Consider the following 11,217-nt stretch of genomic DNA (forward strand, 5'->3'; position numbering starts at 1 on the left):
CTTTGTTCCTCCCATCTCCATTCTACAAAGAAGCTGTGCTTCAGAGGGTAGAACTGGGGACCGTGTTGGGACCCCAGCCCCAGGCAGGTCTACCGGTCAGATCAGCCATCCACAGTTACCCCTCCATTAAGAATTATTCTCTTCCCAGAATGGACAAAGCTTTGTATTAAGGTAGCATAAGTCCCCGTTTGGTCTCCAAATGGAAGCCAAAAGGCAGCCTTACCAAGGGCAGGCAGCAACTGGCCATTTCCAGAGACCAACCTTGGGCAGCTTCTCAGGAGAGAGCCCGAAGTGGAAGCCTGCTGGGATTTGGGACTCATCCTGCCTTCGCTGGGATGAACAGCAAGGTGTTCAGTAAGGTCCTTTTGAAGTTCTTTTCTTGGGGTCAACTCTCTATTTTCCTGGTAATCCTGTGGAAATTCTGCCTGAGTTGGGAGGACTTTGGAGATTTGACCATCTGGTTATGTCAGGAGGCATCTGTGCTTGCAAAATAACTATTGTCTATCTTCCACTTGAAAGTAACTTATTTTAAAGTGCAAGTAGAGATTTCAAGTTGCGTTATTAAAACCACTCTGGAAACGGAAATTTATTAATCATTTATCAGTTAGAGGCAAATCACTTAATATTATTTAAATGAAAATATTTAAACATAGTTGTCTTTTCCCCCTTGATTGTTAAGGTGGTGCTGAAGCAATTCCAAAGTTTATGACAAGTTTTCCCACTAAGCTGGAGTCTGTATGGGCCTCTGGGGACCAACAGCTTCTCATCAAAACGGTGAACTCTGGCAGGGCATTTGTAATTAAGTATCCACAGGGGCCAGGCAGCTCCTTCTACGGAAAGAAAAGTCAGGGTCCACAGGCGTGGGGAGTGGGGGTGGCCGGAGCTAATTGGAACTGCGGGATCTCAGAGCAGAACATCAGGGGTCATCTGATGTGTCACCTGTATGTCACCTTCCTGGCCTCCTGAAAGAGAGAGTGGATGGGACTCTGGAGCTGCCTTGGAGCCCTAATCTCTGGTGGCTGTTGGAGGACTTATCTATTCCTTCAGCACACGTTACTGACCGCCAACGGTACGTCAGGGGCTGTTCTGGGCACTGAGAACACAAGACCCATGAATGCTAGTCTCCGTCATCAAGGAAATGAACGCATAATCTCAGAGTAGACAAGTAGCAGGAGGGAAGGAACACATGGCATGTGATAGACTGTGACTTACGGCAGGAAAGGGGGTGGGCACTTCCCAGCCTGGGTTCCCCAGAGAAGGCGGCCAAGAGTAAGGAGAAGGTGCTGCCCTTTATTTAAGGAGGTCAGTCCCGCGGAGGTGAGAGTGAATCAAGAAGGAGGTGGCAGAGCATAGAGGACCCCTCCAGGGGAGAACGCCGGGAGAGCCTGTCCACCACTGCCCTCTCCCATGAGTTACATCCTAGGAGAGTTTTACCCCGTGTGCTTGCGAGCTTGCACACGTGCCTGCAGAGCTGGGCGCTCAGGGGTCGCCGGCGGTCTGAGCAGGAACCAGGTGAGCTGCCGTCACGATCCTCCAGGGACTGCCTGGTACATGAGCAGAGGCCCGAGGGAGTGCTGCGCGGCTGGGTGTACCCCGCGTTGCTCTCCGGTCTGCGGGTGGCTTCTGGGACAGCTGGTGCCGGTAGTGCCACTCAGGCATCCATTTTTGCGAAGAGTCCTCACTTCTTTCCTGAAAGGAGAGGTGGCAGGCAATCAGTTGTTTTGTTCTTGGCTGGCCACCGTAGCTGCAATGATCCTGCGATGACCTATTTCCTGTTACTACTGGGCAAGGAAGCTCCGAAAGATATTCCCACCATTCAGTCCATTCAGTGACTTCCCCAACCCTTCCTGTCATTGATCTTTGACCTGTGCTCCTTTCTTGTCTCTCACCAACTAGCCATGACTTTTAATCGCTGCCCAGGACTCTGCATTTACAGAGCTTAGCCCGATTCATGTGAACCTCTCTGGGAGGATTGCCCTTAGATTTAGGGCCTCCACTGAGCATGGTTTTAATGTGTCAGAGTCCATCTTCCACTGACACCAACGTATTATGTCAAGACATCTGTGAGTAGGTCAGGTGGGCGTTGAAAATCTCCCCAGATAAGTGTCTGTTGAAGCAGAGGTGTCAGTGCAAAAGAAGGCAATACCCTGGGCCTCTGGACTACCTGTTAATGAAACGTACTCATTATTCCTGGACTTGCGTGGACCTTATTCCAAATACAACATTTTCATGAAACAGTGCATTGCTACATCCACTTTCCCGTATGGCTCAGTGTCTCTGAAGAGACTTAGATATTGGTGGGCAGCTATTATCACACAGTCCCTGGAAGGTCAGGTTCCACTGGACTGTCTTCATCCTTTACTCAATGCCATGTTAAGACAGATCCAGAATGTCCTCTTCTTTTGTTATAGTTTGATATAGTGTCCCAGTTTCAAGGAGCCATTCCAGTGGTACAATAAGATCAGTGCCAGGGGTCTTGGTTGGAACTTTGAATTCCACATCCTGAGTGATATATCACATGCTGTTATATTCTCCTGATCCAGATTTATGTTCTGATTTCTCCACACAAGTACATGAGCCTCAAAATTCACTTCCACATATGCTTCTCTAGGGGTGAAATGTCTTTGTCATTTAAGCTACTTCCTCCAGCGGTGGGTTATGCTGAAACTTGACTGTGGTTTCCATCCTAGGGTGACATGGGGTGATGTATTAATTATCTATCATTGCATAACAAATGACCTCCCAAACTTAGTGGCTTAAAGCAATACATGCCTATTATCTTATTGAGTGTTTTTGTGAATCAGGAATCAAGTCATGCTTAGTGAGTGACTCTGGTTCAGAGTTTCTCAAAAGATGTGATTTAGGTGCTGGCTAGGGCTGTGGTCTCTTGTGAGGGCTTGTGTGGGGAGGATCCTATTTCAAGCTCACTTGTGTGTTTGTCAGCAGGATTCAGCTCACCCCTGTTGTTGGCCAGAGTGTCTTATTTCCCTGCTGGATGTTTGCTGGTGTCCTCTCTCAGGTACTTGCCTTGTGCTCGCCTCCGTGGGGCACCTCATGACATGGCAGCTGCCCTTCCTCAGAGTGAGAGAGGCCAGTCCAAGATGACCCAACCTCACAAGGAACATCCATCACTTTTGCCATATTCCCTTTCTTGGAAGCTAGACACTGGTTCCAGCACACACCCAAGGACAGGTTATCACACGAATGAGAATACTGGGAGGTGAGGATTAGAGACAACAGAAAGATGTGATTCTTTCATCCCATCCTGAGCATGAGAATCTTCAAGCATCCATGGTTCTAACAAGTCAGCAGTGAGAAGAGACTCAATTACTTTGAGAGTCAAGGTTCATTAGCTCACTTCCCTGTTTTAATGGGTCTAATTGTATTCTAGTACAAAGTCCAATATTCTGGGTTTGCCCCAGACAGTTTCCTGTTTAAATGCATTTGCTTGTTTAAGTCACAAAACAAATGACACAGAGGATGGAAGCCATATTATGAATTCAATGGATCCCGGGCACTTTTGCCTTGTTAGACCACTATTGTATACACACATATATGCACACACACACACACACACAGAGAGAGACAGACAAATGCACTATCTATCTATTGTATATGCGTTTGTTATAATTGTTTTATGGCGGGAGTTGTTTACTATATGATACATTCCCATCCCTTCTTTGCATTCTAAGTCACTGTATGGCTCAGACCCACTGCCCCTCTCAACTTCACTATTTCAAAAGTCCATGCATTAGTGTCCCTAACCCCAGTCTGTATTACTTCAATCTTGATAAACTGTGAGGTCCCTGAGGCAGAGATCATGTCTGTTTTATTTATTTCTGTAAATCCAGCCCTTACCACAGCAAGTGCACAATGTATGTTTGCTGGAAGAATCCCTGTGTGAATAGATTCTTTCTATGCTATACTCTGCTTACAGGTTTATCGCATAAAAACCACTTCTGATAGTGTCACTTCCTCTCTGAAAATAATCAAAACGGTTCCTCATTACCCATGGAATTTAGCCCTAATGCCTTATTAGGACCTGCAGTAGTATCCTCACTCTGACCTCTATTATTTTGCCCAATTCTCCTGCAGCAAGGCTCTGTGAACCTCATCTCTCACTGACCCATCTTGGAGGTAATGGATGGATATCTTTAAGGTTTTGGGAGGGATGTCGTAATTACAGTACCTCTTTGGGTATTTATAATTTACTGCATAAGGTGTTGAGGATATGGGAAATTTGCCCAGTAAGTCAACATAGGTAGTAAAAGGAGGAAACAGAATATAAACCCAAGCAGTGTGATTCCAGTCCCCAGCCTAAGATACTACATCAAAAGGTCTTGTTCTTGACAATTTTCATAAAGCTCAAAATTCACAGCCTGGTCACCAAACTTATATGTTCTTAATGCTTATTCAAGCCACTAAAATACAGACTTTGATCATCATCGTTTTATTGCTGGAGATACTCTTCATTGTCGGTACTCCTGAGCATGAATCCCCATGTGTGCATTCAAAGCTGCCCATGATCTGGCTGCTTTTGAGCTTGTCCATCTCCACTTCCTCTGTTTCCCCTCAAATGCTCTCCTTCTTGAGGCAAACCAAGTGAATGTGCTGTAGCTGCTCCAGCCCTCTGCCTTCCCTATCACATCCTCCACGCGGTACAACTTGACCAGCTCCCCAGGGCCCACCTTCAGTGCTATATCCCCTAGAAAACTTCCTCAGCACTCCCTTCCCCACCTCCCCTTAGAAGTAGTCTGTGAAACGTTATCCATTTAGTTAATTTTTTCACATTCTCTGTTTTATTTATTCAAATACATCAATGAATATTTCATATTAGGATGAAAGCTATGTGAAGTCAAGGACGATATAGTCAGAGACCCTAAGAACTCCAACCTGCAGGACAGAAAGCACATCAAATTGAAGGGGTTAGGACCCTCCCTGGGTCCCTGCAGTTCCTGCTATTGCTTTGCTCTCTGTTCACAGGAAAGCTTCCCACCTGAGTGTCTATACTTCCTCAATTCATATTGCTTCTTCTACCTATTAAAATTTCTTCCATTTATCCCAAACTATTTTTGTCCAAAACACAGTGGATTTTACTTTCTTAAGCCAAAGACCACTTCTCTTTGCAAATTGTATGCAATCTGTTGCCAGCATTTGAAGCAACTACCTACACTCTCCATCCTGAAGTGCAGTCTGGTTTCAGCTTGGGTAATGCCACGTTCTCTTTGGGCTTTCTTCCTGCCAATTTAGATGTTCCTTTTTTTGGTGTCCTTTGCTTGTTGCTTCTCCTGGAGTCCCAGGGATCAGTTCAAAATCATATTCTCTGCTATATCCACACTCTTTTCTAAGTTGATTTCATCCAATCCAGTGACACTAAACAATGAAGATGAGAACTATATTATTCTAAACACACAAGACCACATTCCATCAGTAAAACCTAGGAAACTTTTCTAAGACCTGAGCCACGGTCTCTGCTTCCTCCTGAGAAGTGTAACCTGAATGATTCATAAAGCCACGCTCTCTATAATTCAGGAGATAAAGTTCCTGTTTGATGGCAGACCTAGATAGATCGAACTGGAGAAATAAATGGCGTGTGATACTTGTCTCTGTCAGCTATACCAACAGAGCATGACATATTTGTCCTCCTGGGTTTCCCCAGGGTCCCTTGTCCACAGAATAGTCTGTGAGTTCCTCCTGACAACAGCCCAACTCCCTGAAGCTCCACGCTTGGAGCTAAAAATATCTGCTTCAGACAAATGACTGGGCTTTCTAGATCACGCAAATTAAATAAAATGCTCTTCGTATTCGTAGCATTTTCACAACTTCTAAAAGTTGTGTGACTGCCTGTGCAGAGCTGATTGTACTTATCCTCTTCAGGAATGTAACTGTCAGTTCACCCAGCATTAGGGCTTATTAAGCAGATTATCATTTTGCAATTTTAAAGCTAACTGTTAGCATGTGTTTAGGAGAGATTGTTACGTTTTACAATATTAAGCAAGAGAAATGAATTCATAATTGCAAATTAAACTATTATTTAAGGAATTTGTTATTTTAATAAAGCTCTATTGCTACATAAGGATGAGGATTTTTTGAGGAATTAAGTAAAACAAAGAATATTTTACAGATTTTTAATGGCCAGTTTAATCAATTATTATTTTAATTTAATTATTTAATTTAATTTAATTATTTTATTTTAATTTTTTTAAATTTAATTTTAATTTAATTATTTATTTTTGGTTGCACTGCATGGCATGTGGGATCTTAGTTCCCCAACCAGAGATCTAACCCACACCCCCTGCAGTGGAAGCGTGGAGTCTTAACTGCTGGACTGCCAGAGAAGTCCTTAATCAATTATTTTAAACATATTCCATCTCAGAATTCTCCAAAGACTTCATGTTTATCCTATGCCCATGGATTAGAGAGAAAGCCTTTAAGGCAAAGTCAGGGAACAGTATTCCAAGGTCCAGAAAAGAAAGTAAAAGAATGCCAGATGCCCTTCATTTCAACAGGAAATATTCATCTGGCATTTGTGGGTATAGAGTATGCAAATCCAGGTGCCACCTGTCACCTGTGAGTAGAGCTGTTGTGGCCAGGGCGGAGGGTGATGTAGGCACTTTGCTCAATCAGTAACCCACGGTAGTCCCTCTTGCAATGAATACTCAAGTGTTGTGGTGTAAACCGAGAGCTTGCTAGTTATTGTTTCTGTAGAAGGATTTTAGCTGTGATGAGGAAGCAGTCTGGAAAAGATGTGGGATTTGGAATTAGATGAGTTGTTTGGATCTTAGCTCCACGTTAACATTTTAATCTTTCCCCCAATTTTAAATTTCTCTGAACCAGAATTTTCTCTAGTATGAAATAGGGATGTAGCACCATGAGTGGGTCCCTGGTGCCGTATGAGGTGCAGGAATAGAGCCTGAGAGGAAAGAACAGCTTGCCCTGTACCACAGTAGTTAGAGAAAGCCTGCCTAATCAAGAATGAGCAGAGTGAAGTGGAGAGAGGGTTGGACAAGGTCGTGAAAGCACTGAAGGACACCCGCTCATTTACACTGCCTTGAGTGTGTTTTAATCTCTGAAAAAGCGGGTAGATTACTGTTTCTCAAACCCTTTCATTCAAATACCTAAAGCCATAGAGGAATGAATGGATGACAGAAGACGTCCTACTAAATTAACCAATGCAAGTTCAGACTTCTTTGAAATGTTCTGATTAACTAATGTCAATTTGGCATTCAAATTCATAGTATATACATTACTTAAAATATAAAATTATTTTAAAGTTAGTTGCAAACAAAAGGACTTGACTTCCTGCCCTGCAAACTTTGGGGAAAATTGATATTTCACAGAGATTTTTCTTATTACTTTTCAGATGCCCCCGCCCTCCTGCCCCACTGGCACACAACCATGTGTCCATGGGGTTTATATTTTTAAGTTTAAGAAACACTATTTGAGATGATTTCTAAGTTCCTTCTCAGCTCTAAATTCTGCTCACATCATGAATGGAGAAAACGTTAAAATGAAACCTACTGGAAGATTAATGCATTTGTGGAAAGGTATAATTGAAAGGATCACTTAAGCAGGAAAAAAAGGTGGATAGGGAATAATTAACATCAACAGATTACATCCTTCCTATGGTCCATCTGGGGAATATTCCTGCAAGTCTGATTACAATTAATACGTCCTGATGAAGTAACACATGACTGCATTTTTGTTTTGTTTTGTTTTGTTGCCAATAAACCCCAGGAAGATAGGTAATCTTTTTCTTTTAAAGCATTTTATAAATTTATTTTTAAAAATAACAATTGAAATGACATCAATTATCAATCACCTGTGCTCCCCCTACAGCTGAGGGGAAAAAATCTTATGTACAGTTGAGTCCCAAAGGAAAATTAAGACATTATTATCAGCCACCAATTAGCCAGAATAGTGCTGTTGGTCCAGTGGTATAGACACTGACATGTTCAATGTATCAGCGCAATTAAAATATATACATTTACAATTATCCTGCAAAAAAAAAAAAAAAAACACTCAAGAAGTGAAATAACTATGCATTAAAACGGTTATTCACTCATCCATTCACCCATTTCGCATCTATGAAGCCATCACTACAGTCACAAGGACAAATGAATAAAAGAACTTCTAGTAACAAAAAAATCCAAACCTCACCCCCACTTTGTGGGTTATTATGTGTTAAAATGACCACAATAAAAGGGCCATGAGCTGCCTGAAATGGCAATGACGAAATGACAACTGAAGCATTTCATTTCAAATAAAACCAAACTCAAACTCGTGAAAAAAAAAAAAAATCCGCAACAATATGAGGTTGGTATTACTATGTACAAACTTACAGACACAAACAAATAGCATCTTAGAACGGTTGTTGGCCTAAGTACTAGAAATTAGGTCTGAGGAATTTCTTTCTGAACTCTGCATCTTGAAGATTCCTAAACAAACCAAAAGATAGAAACTCTTCATTGCTTTCAGTAATCTATCATCTGAAGAACTTGGGACTTACTGAATAAAGTTAACACCTGAAACTCACATAAAGAGCCAGAAGTTTCTAGTGAGTCTACAGGTCAACCCCTCCTAACATCTGCAAGCCAGGACAGATGACTAGATTCAAGGTACTAGGGAGATACTTCACTTCCTGCTTTCTTTGCATAGCTCTGTACCTCTATTTTGTACCATTACAGTGATTTTTTCTTTAGAGGGTTTGAGTGAAATCAAAGAAAGAACTAATCTCTACTCTTGGTATTTAAATCAAACCCAAATGTTCTTCAAAAGAATTACATTTTCCTTCTTTGTTTCCAAGAAAACAGCAACTCTTCTGAAATATCGTCTTAGTTCTCCCAGGGTTCCACATCTAGAAAAGAAACAGATGACTGAGGCACAACCCACTCTGGGAGTTGTGGCCCTGTTCCTGACCCTGCAGGAATCTCTATCTCCAGTCCGCAGTTTATCCCCAGAACATGGATGCAATGTGAAAACCTTTCCGCACAAGGTCTATGGAGAAAAGGGGAAACAAACGGAAACTAGCACCAAAGAATCAGCTGCCCGGGGAAGAGTGAGAACGTTCACTCTCCAGGGCCAGCACAAAGCACAGGAGTGAAGCCAACATCCACCTCAAGCTCTAGGAGGCAACATGGAATATGTCCAGGATAGCTTGACTGAACAGTGCTTTCCAGAAATCGTCAAGGACCAAATCTCAACTACAAACATCCCAGCACTTCAGCACAGAAGTTCTATAATTTTGTTCTCTACTTAAGAAAGGCAGTGTCAAGGTCCAGTACACTCTAAATTGTCTTAAAAGTAACCACAGCAAGAACTACAGTCCATATGACCTGTCAACAGACAAGCAGACCACAATTTGTCAAAGCTAAGAGATTCAGCAATTTGTATTTTTAGTGCTTGAATCCTTTATCAGTCTATCCCCAGAGTTAGCTTTTCCTTGGCTGGAGTCCAAAAATACCAACCTGTCATCTGGGTAGAAGAGATTCTTATTATTACCACAGATTAGATGAATGTATCTCAGAAAATTTATTGTTTCCCTATCATGAGATGGAGCTTCCTTGCCTAGAAACCATCTCTGAATACAAAGTGTCCATTAGTCAGCCTGAGATCCCCCATCAGAGGGATGGGTGCTGTTTGGAACCCATGGAAAGGAGTGGGCTGCAGCTTCCCTGACTGCAGTTTAGGTTAAGAAAGTCGTTCTCCTCTGCTGAGATGGCTGGCTGGCATCCCCAGTCAACATTAAGTGCTAGGTGTGGTACTGCTGGGCTGGCATGGGTCCCCTGCATCATCCCAATCCATGAAATGTCAATATCACCATCAGTCTGAAATGAGTCCTGACTGATGAGGGTGAGACAAAGGCTTGCAACTTCAATTTGCCAGACATCCTTGCAATTATAATATTGAGCTACTTATTCAAAGCTAAGTGGTTTCTGTCCTGTAGAAAAGGGCAGGATGTAATTGTCAGTGTCCCATTGGAAGAGTTGATCAGTTTCCTTGGAACAGTGGGAAGTAGTGGGAGCAGGTTCCTTGGAACAGTGGGAAGTAGTGGGAGCGGACCTTGATCAGCTCCATCACATGGCCTGGGGTTAGGACACTCGGATTATCTGTGTCATAGCCTCTTCATCTGCTTGATTTGGATCTTGAATATGGGGACTATCTTTTTCCTTTAGAGAGAAAAATCATTCACCTTCACCACGCTTCCGTGCCATGGCGTGACGGTGCCGAGACTCATGCAGGTATTTCCTTCTTTCCCTTGGAATTTTCCCTTCTGCCTCTAATTTAGCCCGGGCTTGCCCCCTCTTAAGTATATGGTGGTACTGTTGGGCATTCACATAGAGAGGCTCTTCTTCAAGCATCTCTGCCCCAGGTCTGGATAGCAGGCACAGAGCCAGCACCAGGTACCATCATGACCATCACTCCTGAATTGACCACATTGCCTGCCACTGGTAGTGTCACAGTGACAGTGACAGTGCCTTGCCCACCACTGGTTGTGTTGGTATTGGCTCCGGACTGAACAATCTGTGCTCCTGCCAAACTGGCTACAGGGATGGTGATCATGCCTTGCTGGAGGATGGTGCCATGTGCATTAACTGGCTGACGGATGATGGTCTGCCCTTTGGCAGTGTGTGCCATTTGCTGCCCCTGGACAGCAATCTGCTGTTGCGTCTGTGTCTGGCCAGCGGTGACAGCTGTCTGGGGTTGCTGATGATGATCTGCTGGGTCTGGCCCTGCTGGCCCTGCACCTGCATAGACTGCTCACCCTGGATTTGGATCCATCCAGGTGGGACCAACTGTATCTGCTGCAAACCCTGTGTCCCAGATCCAGGTACTTGCATGATGGTTTGACCTTGTCCACCAGGAACAGCCTGGACCATGATGGGTTGGCCAGTTGATGTGATTAACTGGCCTCCACTGACCTGTACAATTAATGGCTGTCCCTGGACCTGCTGCTGAATCTGTCCAGCCTGTACAACAATCTGCTCTGTTGAGCTGTTGCTGTTTGCTGTATACTGGTCCCTCCAAGTTAGAGTCTTGACCACAGTGAGTTTCACTCTGGAGATCCTAGAAGATTTCAAGATGCACTCCTTGGAAACATGGGGAAGGTACAGCTGTATATAAGCAAAACGTAGATAAATCTTTCCCCAGACTTCTCGCCAGGGCTTCATGAATTCTGAATGCAGGGGCCTTCATGTCAGGCAAACCCAACACCCT

The 11,217-nt window shown here is 43.5% G+C and overlaps 1 pseudogene; it reads right to left on the minus strand.

Annotated features, from left to right (window-relative positions):
- Positions 1–10,091: 10,091 nt before the first annotated feature.
- LOC112412704 (nuclear transcription factor Y subunit alpha pseudogene) lies at positions 10,092–10,975 on the minus strand (annotated as a pseudogene).
- Positions 10,976–11,217: the final 242 nt, after the last annotated feature.

This window comes from Neophocaena asiaeorientalis, unplaced genomic scaffold (genome assembly GCF_003031525.2).
Source record: "Neophocaena asiaeorientalis asiaeorientalis breed wild unplaced genomic scaffold, Neophocaena_asiaeorientalis_V1.1 scaffold191, whole genome shotgun sequence".
NCBI lineage: Eukaryota > Metazoa > Chordata > Mammalia > Artiodactyla > Phocoenidae > Neophocaena > Neophocaena asiaeorientalis.